Source organism: Battus philenor, unplaced genomic scaffold (genome assembly GCF_028537555.1).
Source record: "Battus philenor isolate CCGP_79_NKW_IND1 unplaced genomic scaffold, ilBatPhil1.0.hap1 SCAF_39, whole genome shotgun sequence".
Lineage (NCBI taxonomy): Eukaryota > Metazoa > Arthropoda > Insecta > Lepidoptera > Papilionidae > Battus > Battus philenor.
In genome coordinates this window covers 109,648-135,029 of record NW_027181703.1, presented here as the reverse complement: position 1 = coordinate 135,029, position 25,382 = coordinate 109,648, and the positions used below count along the sequence as shown (strand labels likewise).

At 28.0% G+C, this 25,382-nt stretch overlaps 4 pseudogenes; 3 read left to right on the top strand and 1 right to left on the bottom strand.

Moving 5' to 3' along the window:
* Positions 1-5,233: 5,233 nt before the first annotated feature.
* Positions 5,234-5,890, bottom strand: LOC137928562 (ATP synthase subunit a-like; annotated as a pseudogene).
* Positions 5,891-12,644: 6,754 nt separating this feature from the next.
* On the top strand, positions 12,645-13,565 carry LOC137928563 (NADH-ubiquinone oxidoreductase chain 1-like; annotated as a pseudogene).
* A 7,012-nt stretch (positions 13,566-20,577) lies between these two features.
* Positions 20,578-22,308, top strand: LOC137928560 (NADH-ubiquinone oxidoreductase chain 4-like; annotated as a pseudogene).
* A 155-nt stretch (positions 22,309-22,463) lies between these two features.
* On the top strand, positions 22,464-24,293 carry LOC137928559 (NADH-ubiquinone oxidoreductase chain 5-like; annotated as a pseudogene).
* Positions 24,294-25,382: the final 1,089 nt, after the last annotated feature.

Genomic DNA, 25,382 nt, shown 5'->3' with positions numbered 1-25,382 from the left:
ATTTTTTTATTAAAAGCTATCAAAAATGGAAATTAAGACGAATGTATTAACCGATCAGCTGAAAAATCTCCACCTAGCGTTACATTGATACGACATAGATTTAAAAATTAAAAAGTTAGGATACGTCTCTCATATCAATTTCAGAAGAAAATGAGACTTTCATAGAAAGTCTTGAAGCGAAAATCATCATCAGGTGTTTCGTTTATACTGTATGGGGTTAGATTTCTAATTTAAATAATTTTGGAGAAAAAAAGTCATAAAAGAAAATTATGACGAATTTATTATCGGACTAGCGGAAACTTCTCCACACAGCGTTACATTGATACTGCATAGATTTAAAAAATGAAAAATTAGGTTACGTCTCTCATATCAATTTAGGAAGAAAAATGAGACTTTCTTAGTAAATCTTGAAGCGAAAATCATCATCAGGTGTTTCGTTTAAACTGCTTGAAATTTGAAGTTGTCTTTTTAATAGTTTTTTTATTAAAAGCAATAAAAACTGAAATTTAAGACGAATGTGTTAACCGACCAGCGGAAAAATCTCCACCTAGCGTTACATTGATACGGCATAGATTTAAAAATTTAAAAGTTAGGATACGTCTTAAATATCAATTTTAGAAGAAAAATGTGACATTCATAGGAAATTTTGAAGCGAAAATCATCATCAGGTGTTCCGTTTATACTGTATGAGGTTAGATTTCTGCTTTAAATAATTTTGGAGTAAAAAATTCATAAAAGAAAATTATGACGAATTTATTATCGGACTAGCGGAAACTTCTCCACACAGCGTTACATTGATACTGCATAGATTTAAAAAATAAAAAATTAGGTAACGTCTCTAATATTAATTTAGGAACATGAGACTTTCTTAGAAATTCTTGAAGCGAAAATCAACATCAGGTGTTTCGTATATACTGCACAAAACTTCAAGTTGTCTTTTTAATATATTTTTATTAAAAGCAATTAAAAATTAAAACTAAGACGAATGTATTAGACGACCAGCGGAAAATTCTCCACCTAGCGTTACATTGGTTCGGCATAGATTTAAAATTTTAAAAGATAGGTTACGTCTCTAATATTAATTTAGAAAAAAATCAGACTTTCTTAGAAAATCTTGAAGCGAAAATAAACATCAGGTGTTTCGTTTGTACTGCTGGAAATTTGAAGTTGTCTTTTTAATATGCACTCGGTGTTTAGCACTAATCTGTGTAACAACTCCTGAAGATGCCCCGTGGAGGGGTGAAACACGTGTTGAGTGAATTTACGGTGGCGGTTGTGTAGTTGGCATTGTCTGTCGCATGCGCATTTACGAGCGGGCTGGCGGGCGGTGCACTTTCATGCACGACAACCACTGCATGTGCGGAGGTGGCTAGATATTGGTCCTTTCTTATCAAGTGTTTCGTATATGCTGTATGAGGTTAGATTTTTTATTAAAATAATTTTGGAGTAAAAAAGTCATAAAAGAAAATTATGACGAATTTGTTACCGGACCAGCGGAAACTTCTCCACACAGCGTTACATTGATTCAGCAAAGATTTAAAAAATTAAAAATTAGGTTACGTCTCTCATATCAAATTCAGAAGAAAATGAGACTTTCTTAGGAAATCTTGAAGCGCAAAACAACATCAGGTGTTTCATTTATACTGCTTGAAATTTTAAGTTGTCTTTTTAATATTATTTTATTAAAAGCAATCAAAACTGAAAACTAAGACGAATGTATTAATCGACCAGCGGAAAATTCTCCACCCAGCGCTACATTGGTACGGCATAGATTTAAAAATTTAAAAGTTAGGTTACGTCTCTAATATCAATTTCAAGAGTAAACTGAGCCTTTTTTAGAAAATCTTGAAGCGCAAAACAACATCAGTTTTTTCGTATATACTGCACGAAATTTGAAGTTGTCTCTTTAATATTTTTTTATTAAAAGCAATCAAAAATAAAAACTAAGACGAATGTATTAATCGACCAGCGGAAAAATCTCCACCTAGCGTTACAATGATACGGCATAGATTTAAAAATTTAAAAGTTAGGTTACGTTTTTAATATCAATTTCAGAAAAAATTGAGACTTTCTTAGAAAATTTTGAAGCGAAAATCAACATCAGGTGTTTTGTTTATACTGCTTGAAATATGAAGTTGTCTTTTTAATATTTTTTATTAAAAGCAATCAAATCTGAAAACTAAGACGAATGTATTAATCGACCAGCGGAAAAATCTCCACCTAGCGTTACATTAATACGGCATAGATTTAAAAAATTAAAAGTTAGGTTACGACACTAATATCAATTTTAGAAGAAAAATGAGACATAATTAGGAAATCTTGAAGCGAAAATCAAAATCAGGTGTTTCGTTTATATTGCTTGAAATTTGAAGTCGTCTTTTTAATATTTTTTTTATTAAAAGCAATAAAAACTGAAATTTAAGACGAGTGTATTAACCGACCAGCGGAAAATCTCCACCTCGCGTTACATTGATACGGCGTAGATTAAAAAATTTAAAAGTTAGGTTACGTCACTAATATCAATTTCAGAAAACTATAAGACTCTTCCAAAATCTTGAAGCGCAAAACAACATCAGGTGTTTCGTTTATACTGCTTGAAATTTGAAATTGTCTTTTTTAAATTTTTTTATTAAAAGCAATCAAAAATCGAAATTAGGACGAATGTATTAATCGACCAGCGGAAAAATCTCCACCTAGCGTTACATTAATACGGCATAGATTTAAAAATTTAAAAGTTAGGTTACGTCACTAATATCAATTTTAGAAGAAAAATGAGACATAATTAGGAAATCTTGAAGCGAAAATCAAAATCAGGTGTTTCGTTTATATTGCTTGAAATTTGAAGTAGACTTTTTAATATTTATTTATTAAAAGCAATAAAAACTGAAATTTAAGACGAGTGTATTAACCGACCAGCGGAGAAATCTCCACCTAGCGTTACATTGATACGGCGTAGATTAAAAAATTTAAAAGTTAGATTACGTCTCTGATATCAATTTTAGAAAAAAAATTAAACATAATTAGGAAATCTTGAACCGAAAATCAACATCAGGTGTTTCGCTTATACTGCTTGAAATTTGAAGTTTTCTTTTTAATATTTTTTTATTAAAAGCAATATAAACTGAAATTTTAGACGAGTGTATTAACCGACCAGTGGAAAAATCTCCACCTAGCGTTACATTGATACGGCATAGATTAAAAAATTAAAAGTTAGGTAACGTCTCTAATATCAATTTCAAAGGAAAATTGAGACATTCTTAGGAAATCTTGAAGCGAAAATCATCATCTGGTGTTTCGTTTATACTGCATGAAATTTGAAGTTGTCTTTTTAATATTTTTTATTAATAGCAATCAAAAACTGAAAACTAAGACGAATGTTTTAATCGACCAGCGGAAAAATCTGCACTTAGCGTTACATTGATACGGCATAGATTTAAAAATTCAAAAGTTAGTTTACGTCTCTCATATAATTGATATAGGATGAAGAGAAATTTATAGAGGTCAAGGTATATTTAATATTATTAAAAATTATTTTGTTTATTATAATTTTTATCAAATAAATAATTTTAAAATTTATTTATTTAGTTTTATTTTATGAATATTAATTACATATTTAATATTTTTAATTTAATTAATTTAAATAGCTTATAAAAAGAGCATAATATTGAAGATATTAAGGAGATTATTAAATCTTTAAATATTTATAAAAAAAAATTATTTTTACAATGAAAATGTAATGTTTTAATAATAAACTATATAAATAGAAATATTAATGATTACTAACCACTATAATTTAAGTTAGTAGCTTAATTTTTATATTTCATAATTTAATTGGAATTTTTTATTCAATAATATCATTAACAGTGATATACCTCTATTTTGGTTTCAATTAATTATTTAAATAAGGAGTTATTAACTCTTTCTTTTAAGTCGAAATTAAATGCAATATTTGCTTCTTATTTAAGATAAATTAAAAATTAATATTTTTTGAATGCAAATCAAATGTTTTCTATAAACTATAATCCTAATTTGTTCAATTGAGTATATTTTGATTTCATTCATGATAAAGTCCAATTAATAATATAATTAAAAAAAAAAACTAATTTTTATTATTGTAGAAAAATTTACTAAGTTAAAACAATTAATTAAAGGGAAAATTAATGCAATTTCAATATCAAAAATTAAAAAAATTATAGTAATTAAAAAAAAGTGAAGAGAAAATAGTATTCGTGCAGAAGATTTGGGGTCAAATCCACATTCAAATGGAGAATTTTTTTCTCGATCTATAAATGATTTTTTTGATAAAATTAAGGATAAAAATATTAAAATATTAGAAATTAATATAATTATAATAGTTAATGTTAATAATAAATTAATTATTTATATTAAATTAAATTAAACTTTTTGATTGGAAGTCAAATATACTAAATATATTATATAAATAAATTAGTTTCCTCATCAATAAATCGAAATATAAGGGAATAATCATACTACATCAACAAAATGTCAATATCATGCTGCTGCTTCAAATCCAAAATGATGATTATTGGAAAAATGGAAATTTAAATGACGGATAAGACAAATAGAAAGGAAAATTGTCCCAATAATTACATGAAGTCCATGAAATCCTGTTGCTACAAAAAAGTAGATCCATAAATTCTAACTGCAATAGAAAAAGAAGCTTCAAAATATTCATATGCTTGTAAAATAGAAAAATAAATTCCTAATATAATAGTGATAAATAAACCTTGAGTTATTTGAGAAAAATTATTTTGTATAATTGCATGGTGAGCTCAGGTAACTGTAATTCCTGAGGTAATTAAAATAATTGTATTTAATAATGGAATTTGAAAGGGGTTAAATGGGATAATTCTAAAGGGAGGTCATATTGCACCAATTTCAATATTAGGTGAAAGACTACTATGAAAAAAAGCTCAAAAAAATGAGATAAAGAAAAATACTTCAGAGATAATAAAAAGAATTATTCCTCATCGTAAACCTTTTGATACAAATAAAGTATGTTTACCTTGGAAAGTACCTTCTCGACAAATATCTCGTCATCATTGATATATTGTTAATAAAATAATCATGTAGCCTAATATTATTAAATTTATGTTAAAATTGTGAAATCATTTAATTATTCCTGTAACTAAAGTTATTACTCCAATAGATCCTGTTAAAGGTCAGGGACTAAAATCTACTAAGTGGTAAGGGTGATTATTATGTATTGTTATTAATTAGTTTCACTAGAATATAATGTTCTAAGAATAGAAATTACATAGGATTGAATAATTGCAACTGCTGATTCAAGAATTAATAGTAAAATTTGAATAAAAATTTAAAAAATTAGTATATAAGAAGGTACATTAATTCCAGTATTTCTCAATAAGGTAAGAAGAAGATGGCCTGCAATTATATTAGCAGTTAGTCGAACTGCTAATGTTCCTGGTCGAATAACATTACTAATTGTTCCAATTAATACTATAAAAGGTATGAGAATACTAGGAGTTCCTTGAGGAATTATATGAATAAATATATGTTGGTAATTATTAATTCAACCATATAATATAAATCTTAATCATAGTGAAAGGGAAATAGAAAGAGAAATTGTTAAATGACTTGTTCTAGTAAAAATATAAGGAAATAGTCCTAAAAAATTATTGAATAAAATAAAAGAAAATAATGAAATAAAAATAAAAGTTGACCCATTAAATCTATTAGGGCCTAATAAAGTTTTAAATTCATTATGTAATTTATTAAGAATTAATTTTCAAAAAACAAATTTACGATTGGAAATAAATCAAAATGTATATGGAATAATAATTAAACCAATAAGGATTCTAATTCAATTTAATTGTAGATTAAATAAATTAGTTGAAGGATCGAAAATTGAAAATTTTTTTAACGTTTTTATTTTGATTATTATTAAAATTATTTTTATTTAAGAAAATATAATAATTTATAATATTAAATAAAATAGAAATAGTAATAAAAAAAAGAAAGATAAAATTCATTTAATGGGTATTATTTGAGGAATAAAAGAATATTACTTTAGTAATAATATAAATTTGACATATTTATGTTATAAATTTAACTAATTCTTTCATTAGAAATAATTGCTAATTTACTATTAAGTGGTTTAAGAGACCAATACTTGCTTTCAGTCATCTAATGAAGAATAATTATTAATTCAATTAATAAAATTTTTAATAGAAATTCTTTCAATTACAATAGGTATAAATCTGTGATTTGACCCACAAATTTCAGAACATTGACCATAAAAAATTCCTGGGCGATTAATATAAAGATTTCCTTGATTGAGTCGACCAGGATTAGCATCAATTTTAACTCCTAGAGAAGGAATAGTTCATGAATGAATTACATCTGTTGCTGTAATTATAATACGAATGACCTTCTAGTAAAAATCGATTAATATAATTATTGAAAAATAAGTTAATCATTAAATATCTAACTAAAATAGTAATTATAATTAAAATAACTAAGGTATGATCATGAAAAAAAATAATTTGTTCTATTAGGGGAGATGCTCCATTTTGGAGATTAAAATTAGATCAGGTTGCCATTTCTAAAAAAAGGATAATCCTTTATAAATGGGGTTTAAATCCATTACATATAATCTGCCATATTAGAAATTTCTTAAAATAGGAAGTTCATTATAAGAATGTTCTGCTGGGGGTAAATTTTGTAGTCAGTTCATAATAGAAGATGATATATTAAGAGAGAATAAAATTATTCGTTTATTAATTATTGATTCTCAAATAATTAATATTATTATTATTATAGATAATAAAGAAATATAAGAACCAAAAGAGGAAATGATATTTCAAGAAATGAAACTGTCAGGATAATCAGAATATCGACGAGGTATTCCTGCTAATCCTAAAAAATGTTGGGGAAAAAAGGTTAAATTTACTCCAATAAATATTGTAAAAAATTGAATTTTTAAAAGAAAAGGATTAAGGGAAAGGCCGGAAAATAAAGGATATCAGTGAATAAATCCTCCTATATTTGCAAATACAGCTCCTATAGATAAAACATAATGAAAATGAGCTACTACATAATAAGTATCATGAAGAGAAACATCAATAGATGAATTAGCTAAAATTACACCAGTTAATCCTCCAACAGTGAAAAGAAAAATAAATCCTAAACTTCATAAAATAGAAGGACTGTAATTAATTTGTGTTCCATGTAAAGTGGCAAGTCAACTGAAAATTTTAATTCCTGTAGGTACAGCAATAATTATTGTGGCTGAGGTAAAATAAGCTCGAGTATCAATATCTATTCCTACTGTAAATATATGATGAGCTCAAACAATAAATCCTAAAAGGCCAATTGCTATTATAGCATAAATTATTCCTAAACAACCAAAAGTTTCCTTTTTACCTCTTTCTTGAGAAATAATATGAGAGATTATTCCAAATCCAGGTAAAATTAAAATATAAACTTCAGGATGGCCAAAAAATCAAAATAAATGTTGATATAAGATAGGATCTCCTCCTCCAGCAGGACCAAAGAAAGAAGTATTAAGATTACGATCTGTAAGAAGTATAGTAATAGCTCCAGCTAAAACAGGAAGAGATAGAAGTAATAATAAAGCTGTAATACCTACTGCTCATACAAATAAAGGTATTTGATCGAAAGATATATTATTAACTCGTATATTAATAATCGTTGTAATAAAATTAATTGCCCCTATAATAGAAGAAATTCCTGCTAAGTGTAAGAAAAAAATAGCTAGATCAACTGATCTGCCTCTATGTGCAATATTAGAAGAAAGAGGGGGGTAAACTGTTCATCCTGTACCTGCTCCATTTTCAACAATTCTTCTAGAAATTAATAAAGTTAAAGAAGGAGGTAAAAGTCAAAATCTTATATTATTTATTCGAGGGAAAGCTATATCAGGAGCTCCTAATATTAAAGGGACTAATCAATTACCAAATCCTCCGATTATAATTAGTATAACTATAAAAAAAATTATAATAAAAGCATGAGCTGTAACAATAGTTATAAATTTGATCATCTCCAATTAAAGTGCCAGGATTTCCTAATTCAATTCGAATTAATAAACTTAGGGAAGTGCCTAAAATTCCAGCTCAAATTCCAAAAATTATATATAATGTTCCAATATCTTTATGATTAGTAGAATATAGTCATTTTCGCTAATAAAATGGCTGAAGTATAAGCGATAAATTGTAAATTTATTTATGACAAATAATCTCTTTTATTAATTAAGTCTTATAGTCAATAATGATGTAAAATTGCAAATTTTAAGGAGTAATTTTTTTTTACTAAGGCTTAAAGAATTTCTTTTTTTATAATTTTGAAGATTATTAGTTTATATAACTTAAAACCTTATATAAAAAAAAAGTTCTTAAGATTATTCCTAGTAAAGAAATTATACTTAATAAATTAATAATAAATAATGAGTTAATTTTAGAAAAAAATTTAAATCATTTTATTTTTAGATAATTAAATATTAATGATGAATAAACAATTCGAATAAAATAAAATAATAAAATTAAACTTATTATGATAAAAATAAAAGTAATAAAAAAAAGTTGATTATTTAATAAAAAAATAATAATAATTCATTTAGGAAAAAATCCTACAAATGGCGGTAATCCTCCTAATGATAAAAAATTAATTAAAAAAGAAATTTTAATTAAAGAATTTATATTAATAATAAATAATTGATTAATAAAATAAACATTTAAAAAAATAAATAAAAAGCATATAATTCTAATTAAAAATGAATAAAAAATTAAATAAAATATTCATAAGTTTTCTCTAATTATTAAAGTTGCTAATATTCATCCTAAATTATTAATTGAGGAAAAAGATATAAGTTTTCGTAAAGATGTTTGGTTAAATCCTCCTAAAGCACCAATAATAGCATTAAGAATTATAATTATAATTAAAAAGTTATAATTTATATAATAAGACAATAAAATTATGGGGGAAATTTTTTGTCAAGTTATAATAATAAAACAATTAAATCATGATAATCCTTCAATAATATTGGGAAATCAAAAATGGAAAGGGGCTGATCCTATTTTTATTAATATAGAAGAATTAATTATAATAGATAAAAAATAATTAATTTCAAATCTTTTAATTATAATTATTTTAATTAAAATTGAAAATAAAAAATTAATAGAAGCAATTGCTTGAGTAAGGAAATATTTTAAAGCTGCTTCAGAAGATAAAAGATTTTTAGAATTAGAAATAAGGGGAATAAATCTAAGTAAATTAATTTCTAATCCAATTCAACATCCAAGTCAAGAATTAGAAGAAATGGAAATTAAAGTTCTAAAAAATAGAATAAAATAAAAAAAATATTTTATTTGAATTAATATTTAGAAAAATTTATAATAGGGGGATTATAAAGAACTAAAAATTCAATTTATTAATATTTATATTTTAGTGTAAGAAGCACAATAATTTTTGATATTATTAGATATAGTTTGATTCAATAAATAATATAATAAAGGAAGAATTCTACATTATTTATCCTATCAGAATAATTTTAATTTTTATATTTATAAAAAATTAATGAGCAATGGTTAATAAATTATATTAAATAAGAAAAACAAATTAAATTTGTTTATAAATTTTATTTATATGCGTGTATATATATATATATATATATATATATATATGTATATATATATATATATATATATGTATATATATATATATATATATATATGTATATATTAAATATTTAATTAATTATTAATTTAAATGTTATAATAAATATTTAAATATATTAATAAATTAATAATATAAATAAGAAATTGTATTTTATAAAGAATATAATATTAATTTTATATTATTTAATTAATATAGAAAAAAAAGAAAAGAATAATAAATAAAATTTAATAATTTCTAATAAATATTTTAATATAAAAAAAAACTATGTGTCAAAATTAAATATATAAATAAATTTTTTATGGTTCAAATATTTTAATTTAAATTTGTTTTACATATAAATTTTAGTGTTAATTTTTAATTATTTTAATAATTTTAAAATTAAAATATAGTAGTAATTAAAATTAAAAATTTAAGACATTAAGATTTAGTATTATTTAATAATTATTAACAAATTTTGTGCCAGCAGTTGCGGTTATACATATATATATGTATATATTAAATATTTAATTAATTATTAATTTAAATGTTATAATAAATATTTAAATATATTAATAAATTAATAATATAAATAAGAAATTGTATTTTATAAAGAATATTATATTAATTTTATATTATTTAATTAATATAGAAAAAAAAAGAAAAGAATAATAAATAAAATTTAATAATTTCTAATAAATATTTTAATATAAAAAAAAAACTATGTGTCAAAATTAACTATATAAATAAATTTTTTATGGTTCAAATATTTTAATTTAAATTTGTTTTACATATAAATTTTAGTGTTAATTTTTAATTATTTTAATAATTTTAAAATTAAAATATAGTAGTAATTAAAATTAAAAATTTAAGACATTAAGATTTAGTATTATTTAATAATTATTAACAAATTTTGTGCCAGCAGTTGCGGTTATACAAAAAATAATTTAAATTTTATCAGTATATAATCAATATTATTTTAAAGAAAATAGATAATTAATTGTTAAGTGAAATTTTAATAAATTAAAATTTTCATTATAAAATATGAATTATTAAATTTTATCAAAAACTAGGATTAGATACCCTATTATTAAAAATTAAATTTAAAATACTAAAATAGTATATAATTATTTATAAAAACTTAAATAATTTGGCGGTATTTTAGTTCATTTAGAGGAATCTGTTTATTAATTGATAATCCACGAATAAATTTACTTAATTATTTAATTTTGTATATCGTTGTTAAAAAAATATTTTTTTATAAAAATAATATTTTAAAATTCAAATAAAAAATTAATTCAGATCAAGATGCAGATTATAATTAAGAATATAATGGATTACAATAAGAAATAATTAAATGGATAATATTTTTTAAAAAATATTGGAAGGTGGATTTAAATGTAATTTTATTTAGTTTAATAAAATGATTTTAAATTAAAATATGTACATATTGCCCGTCGCTTTCATTTATAAATTGAAATAAGTCGTAACAAAGTAGAGGTACTGGAAAGTGTTTCTAGAAAGAACAAATTAGAGCTTGAAAAAGTATTTCATTTACATTGAAAAGATATTATATTAATAATTAATTTGAGGGGGAAAAATTAATAAATAAAAAAATAATAATTTTTTTTTTAAATATAGATATTTAATGGGGGTTAAAGTATTTATAAAGAAAAAATTAAAAATTTTATAGTGAATTAGTATTGTAAAATAAATTTTAAATATTTGAAAATTAATCAAAATAAAAGTAAATTTGATTTATTGTATCTTGTGTATCAGAGTTTATTAATAAAAAATTTTATGAAAAAAATTCTCGAATTTAAAAGAGTTAATTAATTATAAAAGTTAATGTTGAATAATTATTTTTAATAATTAATTAGAAATGAAATGTTAATCGTTTTAAATATAACTAGTTTTTTTAGAAAAAAATTTAATTTAAAATATTTTATTATATAATTTTTATTAATTAAATTTTTATTAAAAAATATTCAATATTTTAAGGGATAAGCTTTAAAATAAAATGTTATAATATAAATTAAACTTATAATTTAAAATTTTAGAATTTATATTGTTAATAAATTCTAATTTTTTATTAATAATTTAATTTATTTTAAAATTAAATATTTAATTTTTTATAAAAAATAATTTATAATTAAATAAAAAATAATTATAATGATAAAATTAGTATATTTAAATATAGATAATAAATTTATATTTATGAAAAATTAAGTAAAGGAATTAGGCAAAAATTTATATTCACTTGTTTATCAAAAACATGTCTTTTTGAAAATAATATAAAGTCTAATCTGCCCACTGATAAATTATTAAAGGGCTGCAGTATTTTGACTGTACAAAGGTAGCATAATCAATAGTCTCTTAATTGGTGACTTGTATGAAAGATTGGATGAGATATAAGCTGTCTCTACTTAATTTATAAAATTTAATATTTTAGTTAAAAAGCTAAAATAATTTTAAAAGACGAGAACACCCTGTAGAGTTTTATAATTTAATTAATTAATTATTAATATATAAATTTTAAAATTAGAATTAATTAAATTATTTTATTGGGGTGATAGAAAAATTAAATAAACTTTTTTTAAAATTTAACATTGATTTATGATTTAATGATCCATTAATAATGATTATAAGAAAAAATTACCTTAGGGATAACAGCGTAATTTTTTTTTTAATTCTTATAAGAAAAAAAGTTTGCGACCTCGATGTTGGATTAAGATAAAATTTAAATGCAAAAGTTTAAAATTTTTGATCTGTTCGATCATAAAAATCTTACATGATCTGAGTTCAAATCGGTGTGAGCCAGGTTGGTTTCTATCTTTAGAAAATTATAATATTTTAGTACGAAAGGATCAAATATTAAAAATAATTTTTATAAAATGAATGTTATTAATAAATTAATAACTATTTTGCCAGAAAAAATGTAATGATTTTAGAAGTCATGAATATATAATTATTTATATATATAGTAAACGATGATAAAAGATATAATATTATTTATTATTGGGATATTAATTATAATTATTGGTGTTTTAGTAGGAGTTGCTTTTTTAACTTTATTAGAACGTAAAGTTTTAGGCTATATTCAAATTCGAAAAGGACCTAATAAAGTTGGTTTTATGGGAATTTTACAGCCTTTTTCTGATGCTATTAAATTATTTACTAAGGAGCATACTTTCCCTAATTATTCTAATTATATATCTTATTATTTTTCTCCTGTTATTAGATTTATTATTTCTTTGATATTATGAATATTAATTCCTTATTATTTTAATATAATTAGATTTAATTGAGGAATTTTATTTTTTTTATGTTGTACTAGTTTAGGAGTTTATACTGTTATAGTTGCTGGATGATCTTCTAATTCTAATTATGCTTTATTGGGGGGTTTACGAGCGGTTGCTCAAACTATTTCTTATGAAGTTAGATTAGCTTTAATTATATTATCAAGAATAATTTTAATTATAGATTTTAATTTAATATCATTTTTTTTATCAGGAAATAATTTGATTTTTATTTTTAATCATTCCTTTAAGATTATGTTGAATATCATCAAGATTAGCTAAAACTAATCGAACTCCTTTTGATTTTGCTGAAGGAGAAAGAGAATTAGTATCTGGATTTAATATTGAATATAGAAGAGGGGGATTTGCTTTAATTTTTTTAGCGGAATATTCTAGAATTTTATTTATAAGATTATTATTTATTTTAATATATATAGGGGGTTATAGACTTAGATTACTTTTTATTTAAAATTAGTTTTTATTTCTTTTTTATTTATTTGAGTGCGAGGAACTTTACCTTGATATCGTTATGATAAATTAATATATTTATCTTGAAAAGGTTATTTACCTATTTCGTTAAATTTTTTATTATTTTTTATTGGGGTAAAATTTTTTTTAAATTAAATAATATTTTTAGTATAAATTAATATAATAAGTATTCTTTCTTAAGTTTTCAAAACAAATGCTTATACAAGCTCATTAATTTAAATATTAATTAAAAATTAAGTTATCTCAAAATTTGTTAATAATAGGATTAATAATAAAATAAGAAAAGTATATAATAGTTAATAATTGGTCAGTAATAATGTAAGGGTCTTCAACTGGGCGTGCCCCAATTCAAGTTAATAAAAAAATAGTAATAATTATAATTCAGAAAATAATTTGATTAATAGGATAGAATTGAATTCCTTGTATTTTTTTATTAAATGTAAATGGTAAGATAATTAAAATTAAAATAGATATGACTAAAGCAATTAATCCTCCTAATTTATAAGGGATAGATCGTAAAATTGCATAAGCGAATAAGAAATATCATTCAGGTTGAATATGGATAGGAGTTACTAATGGATTAGCAGGAATAAAATTATCTGGATCTCCTAATAAATAAGGATTAGTTAAAGTTAAAAGAGTTAATAATAAAATTAAAGTAATGAATCCAATTAAGTCCTTAAATGTAAAAAATGGGTGAAAAGGAGTTTTATCTAAATTACTATTAATTCCTAATGGATTATTAGATCCTGTTTGATGTAAGAATAAAAGGTGAATTATTGTTAATATAAGAATAATAAAAGAAAATAAAAAATGGAAAGAATAAAATCGAGTTAAAGTAGCATTATCTACTGCAAATCCTCCTCAAATTCAATTTACTAATATAGTTCCTAAACAAGGAATAGCTGAAAGAAGATTTGTAATAACAGTCCTTCCTAGATGTCCTTCTCGCTATTCTTCGCTCTCTTAACGTCTCTCCTCTTGCTTTGGCGTGGTTTGAGTCTTACCTTCGTGGTCGTTCTCAGCGGATCCACTCTGATGATGTCTCCTCAGACTGGTGCGATCTCGGTGCGGGTGTGCCGCAGGGTGATGTACTGTCACCACTCCTGTTTTTCGTTTTTATAAACACAGTCACCACTGTAATTTTGTCTAACTTCCATCTTTATGCAGACGACTTGCAGATCTATCGGCATTTTAAAATCTCTGATCTTGATGATGCTATTGCTCTTATCAATGCCGATCTGGAGCGGATCTCTACTTGGGCTAAGTCATTCGGACTAGTAGTAAACCCGAAAAAGTCACAGGCTTTGCTTATTGGGAGCGCATATATGTATAAGCGTCTTGGCGCTGTCACTGCTATCCGTCCATTGCTTTACGATGGCGTTATTATACCTTTTAGCAAATCTGCAAAGAATCTTGGGGTAATCATCGATTCCAATTTGTCTTGGCTCCCGCACGTCAATGAGGTCAGCAAAAAATACATTTTTCACTTCACTCGCTCAAAATCTCAGTATTCATAATAAATTCCTCGTCCAATATGTAAATAAATACAAATAAAAAAAAGAAGCTCCATTGGCATGTAATGTTCGAATTAATCAACCATAATTTACATTTCGACAAATATAATTAACACTATAAAATGCTATTTCAATATTTGCTGTATAATATATAGTTAAAAATAAACCTGTTAAAATTTGAATAATGAGACATAAAGCTAAAAGAGACCCAAAATTTCATCAAATAGAAATATTGGAAGGAGAAGGAAGATCAATTAATGAACCGTTAATAATTTTAAGTAAAGGATGGGTTTTTCGTAAGGTTAAAAATTTATTTATCATTAGAAATTAGATGAACGAAGTGGGCCAAAAAAAATATTTGTAATTTTTACTACTGCTACGAGTGTAATAAATAAGTAAATAATTATTATTGTTATTAAAAAATATGTTTGATTATTGTATAATTTAGATAAGTTAATTTTATTTTCATTATTAAAAAAATATAAGGATTAAGAATATCATTTATTTCATAATTGAAAAAAAAATTAAGTCAATTTATATTATATATATATATTATTGAAATAATGAAAATAATAGTGGAAAAAAGTAGAAAAATATTTTTAAATAAATATTAATGTTAAATATTTCATTAGAAGCAATTCTAGAAACATAAATAAATAAAACTAATAATCCTCCTAAAAATACTAGGAATAAAATATAAGAAAATCAATAAGTGTTTAATAATATGCCAGATAATATACAAGTAAATTAAGTTCGAATAAGAATTATTAATCCTATTGATAAAGGATTATTTAAAAATAATATAATAAAAGAAAATAATATAATTATTAATGAAATAAAAATTTTAATGATATCAAAGAATATTTTAATAAAAATAATAATTTTGGAGATTATAGATAAAGAAATTCTTTTTCTTTGTAGTTTTTAAAGAAAAGACTTATTTTTGATTTACAAGACCAATGTTTTATTTAAACTATAAAAACTACTAATGATAATAAATATGATAATAGTTATTTTAATTATATTTATTTTTGGGAATATAATTTTTGCTTCTTAGCATAAACATTTATTAATTGTTTTATTAAGTTTAGAATTTATTGTTTTAAGAATTTTTTTTATTACTTTTAATAATATAGAAAATGATACTTATATAATAATAGTTTTTTTATTATTTTCAGTATGCGAAGGTGCTTTAGGTTTATCAATTTTAGTTTCTATAATTCGTACTCATGGTAATGATTATTTTCAAAGATTTAATTTATTATAAAAATGATAAAATTTTTATTTATTATAATTTTTATAATTCCTTTATGTTTTTTAAAATGTATATTTTGAATGGTTCAAATAATAATAATAGTGATTATATTTTTATTTATAAATTTGAGTATTAATATTTATATTTTAGATATTTAAGATATATAATAGGTTGTGATTTAATTTCATATGGGTTAATTTTACTAAGAATTTGAATTTGTTTATTGATAATTATAGCAAGAGAAAATTTGAATAAAATAAAATTTTACTCAAATTTTTTTTATTCAATGTTGTAATTTTATTAATTATATTATATTTAATTTTTAGTGTAATAAATTTATTTTTATTTTATTTATTTTTTGAATGAAGATTAATTCCTACTTTATTATTAATTATTGGATGAGGTTATCAACCTGAACGAATTCAAGCAGGAGCTTATTTATTATTTTATACTTTATTTGTTTCTTTGCCTATATTAATAGTGTGATGTGGAAAAACGTTTATTTAATTATTAAAACAATTTGTGCGCGGAAAATGAATAATTCGCCTACGCGCGGTTGCGCATCGAACCATGGCTCAAATCCGACTCTCTGGAACTCCAACGGCCGCGGGCGCACGTGCTGCGCGTCTTGGCTACCTGCCAAGAGCAAGCAAGAGCGCGTATCGTGCACGCCGTGCGAGTGAGCGAGACGAGTGGGCGAGACAAACAAAAGGTTAAGCGTTGTGACGACGTCCGCGGGAACTTTCACATCTGGCGGCTTTTTTATATAGCAGTATTATTACATACTCCCCCTTTTGACCAGGACCAGTGACCTCACAACTGGTCAAACCGACACAAGCTTTCGCGGTCGGCCGCGAGGATGTTTTGGAGCCACAGGCTCAGGAATCACAGTGCATTCACCCTCTCGCGAATGATAGCGTCTTAAGTCAGAGACATGATACTTCCCAATGGTAATGTCGGACTTATCAGGAAACGCTAACAGGTACGTAGTTGGGCTAACTTTCTTCTGAACGACGTAAGGCCCGTCTCGTTTAGGTACGAACTTAGCGCTGACACCTTTTGCAGAGTTGCTGAGAACGTGCGTTTTCATCAATACGAGGTCGCCGACGTCGAGACTGTCACTTTTACGAATTTTATCTTTAACAGCTTTGCGGAGGTCTTGTTGGTGTTCAATACTTTCTTTGCTGGACTGGAGAGTATCTGCGAGTCTTAGCAGATAAGGTGTGATTTGCGGCACGTGGTTCTCCGCTTCGACAACTGCACGCAAGTCCGTCTGAGCTGCAATTGGTGAGCGAAGTTCGCGAGCAAAAGTCAGGTATGCAGGAGTCTGTTGGGTTGCTTTTGTCAACGATGTGTTTAAAGCGAAACGAATAAATGGCAGAGCTTCAGGCCATTTTTGATGGTGATTTTCCACGAGGATAGCCATTTGCACCTTAAGGTCCCTGTTCTTCCTCTCCACAGGATTCGCTTCTGGATGATACAGGGGCACCAGATTCTGCTTAACACCCAAAACAAACATGGCTTTCTGCATAACATCGGCGACGAATTGGACACCATTGTCAGAAATTAATCGCCTAGGAACACCAAAACGAAGGAAAACCTCTATCAAGATCTTAGCACAAGCTTCAGCAGTAGCTTCAGTAAGCGCAAACAGCTCTACCCACTTACTGGTGGTGTCTTCGACGATAAGGACCCAACGTTCACCCTTGGGACCCTTAGGAAGTGGACCGAACAAATCTACTGCTACAACTTCGAAGCCCTGTGCGGGTACTGGAGTCTGCAACAAGCCTGAAGGCTTCTCATTCGAAGGCTTGTAACGCTGACATTCAGTACAAGAATTGAGATACTCCGCTACAAAACGACGCATTCCAGGAATACAGAACCGCTGGGAAATACGGTGCAAAGTCCTATCAACACCACCGTGACCAGCTGTTGCAGCGTCGTGACATTCAACCATAACTTGCTTCCGACGGTTGACTGGTACAACAAGCTGCGGTTCATCCGTTTCTGCTTCCGTATATCGGTAAAGTATCCCCTTTGACATATGATAACCTCTATCTGTCCACCTACAAATCTCCACTTCTTCCTTTCCCTCCAGGCCCAGGATAATCTTCGCGATTTCAGGATCTGCGAGCTGATCTTCACGAAGAGCGGTTGCCTCCCATCGTGGCGTTTCAACCACCACCGTACAGACGCCACAAGTGTCTCGAGTCTCCTCAACGCATGGCGGTCGACTGAGCGAATCTGCGATGACGTTTGCCTTTCCTGGGGTGTAGTCCACTTGGAGATCGAAAGACTGCAACTTCATAGCCCAACGGACCAATCTACCTGCAGAAGACTTCAAGGTTAGTAACCACTTCAGGGGCTGGTGGTCGCTGGCGACGCGCACGGGATGACCATCGATGTAGCCGCGGAACTTCTCGACTGCCCACACAACTGCAAGAGCTTCGCGCTCGGTGCTTGAGTAGTTTCGTTCCGCCGAAGTCAGAAGGCGGCTGGCGTACGCGATCGGACGCTCCTCGCGCGGCGACTCCCCCTGCAAGAGAGCTGCACCTAAAGCATAGCTGCTCGAGTCAGTCCTAAGCACAAAAGGAAGACTATAATCTGGCTGGATGAGGATTGGAGGAGAGGTAAGTGATTTCTTAAGTTCCAAGAACGCGGTGACTTGAGCTTCGCCCCACAACCAAGACTGATCTTTCTTCGTCAGCATAGTCAACGGTTGCGCAACCTTTGCGAAGTTCGGCACGAACTTGCGGAACCACGAGCACGTCTGTAAGAAGGATTTCAAGTGCTTCACATTCGTCGGCTCGTTCATATCGACAATGGCGCTGATTTTGTCAGGGTCCGGCGATAGCCCTTGAGACGAAATCACGTGACCTAGATACTTAACACTTTCTCTAGCAAACACGCATTTAGCTCGATTGGCGCACAGGCTGAAGATACGAAGGCGATCGAAAACAGCTCGAAGATCCCGTAGATGCTGAGCAAAGTTTTCAGAGATCACGATGAGGTCATCTATGTAACCTAAAATAGTCACGCCTTGCAAAGCAGACCCCGAACGAAACCTGTCAATCAGGCGCTGGAACGTCGCTGGAGCGTTGCGCAAGCCAAAAGGCATACGATTGAATCTGAAAACGCCAAATGGTGACACGAAGGCGGTCATGTCGCGATCCTCTTCCTTGACAGCAACCTGCCTTGAGGTCGATGGTGCTCATGAAACAACTTTTGCCAGTATACTGCAGTAGATCGTCGATCACCGGAAGCGGATAGGAGTCGACCTTCGTGATGGAATTCAATTTGCGATAATCCACACAAAATCTGTAGGACCCATCCTTTTTAGGTACCAACAGCGCTGGTGTGCCCACGGAGACTCACACTCTTCGATGACACCCTCCGACAGCATCTTATTAATTTCAGCCTCCATAACTTCTTTTTTCGCAGGCGTCAGGCGGTACGGCGGGACGGCGATCGGCGGGTGGGTGCCGGTGTCAATGCGGTGTTCAGCGAACGACGTCGGTCCTCCCCCTTCTCAGAAAATGTCCTCGTATTCCTGCAATGTCTGCGCAAGGCTTGCTCTTTCAGGTGGTGACAGCATCATACCCTCGTCCGAACGCAACATGTCGGCAGAGGCGCACCCGATGAAGTTACGTGATTTCTCACAACGCAAGGGGTGAATGACCTGAGGTTGATCAGCTGTGAACCACGTTTCATTAAAAATATCAATAACCAAACCAGCTTTACGTATAAAATCAATGCCTAGCAATGTTTCATTGTTAACTGCATCTGGAAAAATAATAAATGTGATAGGTATTGATGCGCCCGCGAGCATCACCACAACGTCCACCAGTCTGACTGTCACGTCACGCACTACACCGTCAGCAAGTTTCACAGTCATGACGCTACTACGCATCGGCTGCTCTAACTTAAGCAACAAGGAGTACAGCGTGGATCCGGCAACGCTACGTTTAGCCGCCGTGTCTAATAGACCGGTACCGCGATAGCCAAAAATCTCTATGTCCAAAATTGGACGGCCTTTGGTACAAACATCCGGACGCAAGCGCTCGGTACGCGAGTTATCCACTGACTGCGCATCAGGCACATCATATACATTACAAACAGAATTTAAAAAAACAGTATTACAATCAAAAGAAACATGGGCTTGACATTGCGATGCCTCGGTTTTGGAATATAAATGCCTATTTGTTGACATAAAATCGCATGAAAAGAACGAATCCTTAGTGTCCGTATTTTTTGTATTACAGTTAACACAATTAGCACGAATAACACCTTTCATACCACAACCGTAACACGAAACTGTATGCGGATCACTTTTAGATTTAAGCCTTGAGCACTCATCGCGATTATGTCCACTCTTCTTGCAATAAACACAAAACCGTTTACCTCGATTCGGCGCATTCGTTGCGCTTACCATAGCAGGTACAGCGACGACGGCGGCGGCGGCGGCGGCGTTGCACGTCGCACGCGCGCGCAATCCCGCACTCCCTGCTCGCTGATCGCTTTGTACACTTTCTCGTGTTAATTTGAAACGAGCCGTGCAACCGGCGAAGTTTCCCGACGGAGACGGATGAGCCGAAGACGACGATGGCGATGGTGATGTCGAGGGCGCTCCTGTGGTGAAGGCCGGCGATCGCAGCAAAAGACTCTCGATTAGCTGGCGGTTTGACTCCGCTTGAGCCTTGGCGAACGCCGTCATGAACGACGATAGCTGCCCCTCGGTCATGAACCTGTCCGAGTCCTCATCCTCGACGTTGTTACGGACGCCTGGAGCCTTGCGACGCGGCATCGCAAACAACAGATGCAAACCACTGACGAAATTCACTCCGATAACGCACAATTGTTAAATTTTCGAAGGGATTCTTCTACGACGCTAAGATGGCGAACGGTTGAATACGCGATTTCGTCGATAATTAGCGTGTAGGCCACGGGTTGGGCGCCAGTGTGATGTGGAAAAACGTTTATTTAATTATTAAAACAATTTGTGCGCGGAAAATGAATAATTCGCCTACGCGCGGTTGCGCATCGAACCATGGCTCAAATCCGACTCTCTGGAACTCCAACGGCCGCGGGCGCACGTGCTGCGCGTCTTGGCTACCTGCCAAGAGCAAGCAAGAGCGCGTATCGTGCACGCCGTGCGAGTGAGCGAGACGAGTGGGCGAGACAAACGAAAGGTTAAGCGTTGTGACGACGTCCGCGGGAACTTTCACATCTGGCGGCTTTTTTATATAGCAGTATTATTACAATAGGATTTTTTTTTATTTTCCATAACTTAAATTATATAATTATATATTTTTATAAATTTTTTAGAATAGATTATTTTTTATTATATTTATCTATAATTTTAGCTTTTTTAGTAAAGATACCTATATATTTTGTTCATTTATGACTTCCTAAGGCTCATGGAGAAGCTCCGGTTTCAGGTTCAATAATTTTAGCTGGAATTATACTAAAATTAGGAGGTTATGGACTTTTACGAATTATAATTCTTTTCCAAAAAATTGGAATAAAATTTAATTTTATTTGAGTAGTTATTAGATTATTAGGTGGTTTGTTTATTAGATTAAATTGTTTTTGACAAGTTGATATAAAATCTTTAATTGCTTATTCGTCAGTAGCTCATATAAGATTAGTGATTTGCGGTATTATACCTATAAATTATTGAGGTTATGTGGGTTCTTATATTATAATAATTGGTCATGGTTTATGTTCTTCGGGAATATTTTGTTTAGCTAATATTAATTATGAGCGTTTACAAAGACGAAGATTATATATCAATAAGATATATATCAAGGGGATAATAAATTTTATACCTTCGATAAGATTATGATGATTTTTACTAATATCTTCAAATACAGCAGCCCCACCTTCAATGAATTTAATAGGAGAGATTAGATTAATTAATAGAGTAGTAGGATGATCTTGATTATCAATAATTACTTTGATTATAATTTCTTTTTTTAGAGCTGGTTATAGATTATATTTATATTCTTATACGCAACATGGAAAATATAATTTAGGAATTTTTAGATTTTACACAGGGGTATCACGGGAATATTTAATATTAATATTACATTGATTACCTCTTAATATTTTAGTTTTGAAAATTGATTATTTTTTTATTTGATTTTATTTAAATAATTTAATATAAAATATTGATTTGTGGAGTCAAAAATATGAAATTTCATTTTAAATCATTAAAAGATATTTTATTTGTTTTATTAGATTTTTTTTATTTTTTTTTAGAATAATAAGTTTTTTTTTATAATATATTTTATTATGGAGAATTTAACTTTATTTTTAGAGTGAGAAATTATTTCTTTTAGGTCTATAAGAGTAGTAATGTCTATTTTATTGGATTGAATATCTTTATTATTTTTAATATTTGTTTTAATAATTTCTAAATAAGAAAGGACCAATATCTCAACACGTGTTTCACCCCTCCACGGGGCATCTTCAGGAGTTGTTACACAGATTAGTGCTAAACACCGGTGTTTAGCACTAATCTGTGTAATTGTAATTTACGGTGGCGGTTGTGTAGTTGGCATTGTCTGTCGAATGCGCATTTACGAGCGGGCTGGCGGGCGGTGCACTTTCATGCACGACAACCACTGCATGTGCGGAGGTGGCTAGATATTGGTCCTTTCTTATTTAGGATGGACTTCCGCAATGTAACGCCTGAATCCATTAAATATTTAATAATTTCTTCTTCTGTAATTTATTATAGAGGAAGATATATACATTCTGAGTTAAATTTAAATCGATTTATTATTTTAGTTTTATTATTTGTATTATCAATAGTTTTATTAATTATTAGACCTAATATAATTAGAATTTTTTTAGGATGAGATGGGTTAGGTTTAGTTTCATATTGTTTGGTAATTTATTATCAAAATATTAAGTCTTATAATGCAGGAATGTTAACGGCTTTATCTAATCGTATTGGAGATGTAATAATTTTAATGGTTATTGCTTGAATAATAAATTATGGAAGATGAAATTATATTTTTTATTTGAATTTTATAAATAATGATTTTATAATAAAATTTATTAGATTTTTATTAATTATTGCAGCTATAACAAAGAGAGCCCAGATTCCTTTTAGATCTTGATTACCTGCGGCAATAGCAGCCCCCACTCCAGTATCGGCTTTAGTTCATTCTTCTACTTTAGTTACTGCTGGAGTTTATTTATTAATTCGATTTAATGTGATAATAGTTCATATAATTTTTTTAAAATTTTTATTAGTTTTATCAAGATTAACTATATTTATGGCTGGTATTTCTGCTAATAATGAATTTGATTTAAAAAAATTATTGCTTTATCTACTTTAAGACAATTAGGATTAATAATAAGAATTTTAAGAATAGGATTAGCTGATTTAGCTTTTTTTCATTTACTAACTCATGCTATGTTTAAGGCTTTATTATTTATATGTGCGGGTGTTATTATTCATATAATAAATGATATTCAAGATATTCGTTATATAGGTGGAATTAGATTTTATATTCCTTTAACTTCTTTATGTTTAAATATTTCTAATTTAGCTTTATGTGGTATTCCTTTTTTAGCTGGATTTTATTCAAAGGATTTAATTTTAGAAATGGTTAGTAGAAGAAATTTAAATATATAATTTTTTTTTTATATTATTTTTCTACTGGTTTAACTATATTTTATACTATTCGTTTATTATTTTATTTAATAATTAATGATTATAATTTATTAGTAGTTTATAATTTATATGATGAAGATTATACAATAATAAAGAGAATATTTATGTTATTAGGAATAAGACTAGTAGTAGGAAGAATGTTAAGTTGATTAATTTTTAATTATCCTTATATAATTTATTTACCTTTTAATATCAAAATAATAGTAATTTATGTAAGAATATTAGGATTTTTAATAGGATATTTAATTAGAAATATAAAAATTATATCTGTGAATAAATTTTTAAAAACTTATAGTTTAAGAAATTTTTTATGTTTAACATGATTTATACCTAATTTATCTACTTATGGTTTAAATTATTATTTTTTAAAATTAGGTCAAAATTTTAGATGAGATTTAGGAAGAAAAATGAGACTTTCTTAGAAAATCTTGAAGAGCAAAACAACATCAAGTGTTTCGTATATACTGCATGAAATTTGAAGTTGTCTTTTTAATATTTTTTTATTAAAAGCAATTAAAACTGAAATTTAAGACGAATGTATTAATCGACCAGCGGAAATATCTCCACCTAGCATTATCTTGATACGGCATAGATTTAAAACTTTACTAGTTAGGTTACGTCTCTAATATCAATTTCAGAATAAAATGAGACTTTCTTAGAAAATCTTGAAGCTCAAAACAACATCAGGAGTTTCGTTTATACTGCTTGAAGTTTGAAGTTGTCTTTTTAATATTTTTTTATTTGAAAGCAATCAAAAATCAAAATTGAGACGAATGTATTAACCGACCAGCGGAAAAATCTCTACCTAGCGTTACATTGATACGACATAGATTTAAAAATTTAAAAGTTAGGTTACGTCTCTAATATCAAATTCAGAAGAAAAATGAGACATTCTTAGGAAATCTTGAAGCGAAAATCAACATCAGGTGTTTCGTATATATTGCTTGAAATTCGAAGTTGTCTTTTTAATATTTTTTATTAAAAGCAATAAAAACTGAAATTTAAGACGAGTGTATTAACCGACCAGCGGAAAAATCTCCACCTAGCGTTAAATTGGTACGGCATAGATTTAAAAATTTTAAACTTAGATTTCGTCTCTAATATCAATTTTAGAAGAAAAAATAAGACATAATTAGGAAATCTTGACGCGAAAACCAACATCAGGTGTTTCGTATATTCTGCATGACATTTGAAGTTGTCTTTTTAATAATTTTTATTAAAAGCAATAAAAACTGAAATTTAAGACGAGTGTATTAACCGACCAGCGGAAAAATTTCCACCTAGCGTTACATTGATACTGCATTGATTTAAAAATTTAAGAGTTAGGTTACGTCTCTTATATCAAATTCAGTAGAAAATAAGACTTTTTTTTAAAAATCTTAAAGCGAAAATCAACATCAGGTTTTTCTTTTATGCTGCTTGAAATTTGAAGTTTCTTTTTTAATATTTTTTTATTAAAAGCATTTAAAAATGGAAATTAA